Genomic DNA, 1,388 nt, shown 5'->3' on the forward strand with positions numbered 1-1,388 from the left:
AGCCAAGACACGGAAACAACCTAAATGTCCACAGATGGATGAATCGATAAAGAAACTGTGGTATATATACACAATGGAATATTACCCAGCCATAAAAGGAATGAAATCTTGCCATTTGAGACAACATGGATGGACCTCAAGGGTGTTATGCTAAGTGAAATAAGTCCGACAGAGAAAGACATACCATACGATTTCTCTTATATGTGGAATCTGAAAAGCAAAAACAAAAACACAAAAACCCAAGCTGATAGATAAAAGAGAACAGAGAACAGATTAGTGGTTAGGAGAAATGGGTGAAGGAGATCAACAACAACAAAAGCAATTAAAAAACAACAACAACAGGTTTTTAAAAATCCCCAGAGAGCTGCTTATAAAAACAAAATAGATCCCTGGGGCTGCCAAGCTGGACTTTCTAAATCAGATCACCCAGGACATGGGCCTCTTTAACAAACTCTTCAGGGGATTCTTAGGGATAGCAGCCAGGTCCAGTCTCTCCACTTTTCCTGGTGAAACTGAGGCCCAAAGAGGCCTTGAGCCAGTCAGCAGCAGAAACAAAATAAGAAATTAAGTCTTCTGAACCACAGTTAGATGTTCTTCCCACACTAAGACCAGGAGCCCACGGGACTGAAAAGAACTGCCCACCATTTATTTGTTTTAATATTCTTAAAATCAAAGTTAATAGTGCATATAGTTTAAAGAGTCAAATACAGGTAGTTTTACAAGGCTTGGATGAAAAAACATAGTTCCTTGTCCATGCTCCCTCATCTGCCCCTCCCCAGAGGCAATGACCTTCAACTTTTCCAGCTGATTGTTTTAGTACTGGAGACCCAGAATGTCACCCCCAAAATATGCCTGCGTGACATAAAAATTATTTTGAGTTGAAGGTAATTAAGAAGTAGCAAATGCAGAAAAAAAGCTCTCTCTACCCTTCCCCCACATTTTGCCTAAAGGCAAAGTATAAATTCTCCTTTTCTGGAGACAGATTCTTATCAGTCCAGACATGCTCCAGAGGAACCAGCCAACAAACCTACTCAGTTGGTTTGCTTCCTGTTATTTACACCGCCCCCTTTCCCCAACAACTTGCCATCCCTGGAAGCCCAAAACCGGTTTCCTTTGTCCTGTCATTTCTCTACAAATTTATTGTTCTTTGTTGAAGCTGCTATACAAGCCAGAGTTCTAACTGCTGCTTTGAGTTACTTTTCATTGAGGTTTCTCCCACATGATGTGTGCTACATGCATTAATAAACTGTTTCTCTCTCTCTTTTTTTTTAAAGATTTTTATTTATTTGCCAGAGAGACACAGTGAGAGAGGGAACACAAACAGGGGGCTTGGGAGAGGGAGAAGCAGGCTTCCCACGGAGCAGGGAGCCCAACATGGGGCTCCATTC

This window comes from Zalophus californianus, chromosome 6 (genome assembly GCF_009762305.2).
Source record: "Zalophus californianus isolate mZalCal1 chromosome 6, mZalCal1.pri.v2, whole genome shotgun sequence".
Classification (NCBI taxonomy): domain Eukaryota; kingdom Metazoa; phylum Chordata; class Mammalia; order Carnivora; family Otariidae; genus Zalophus; species Zalophus californianus.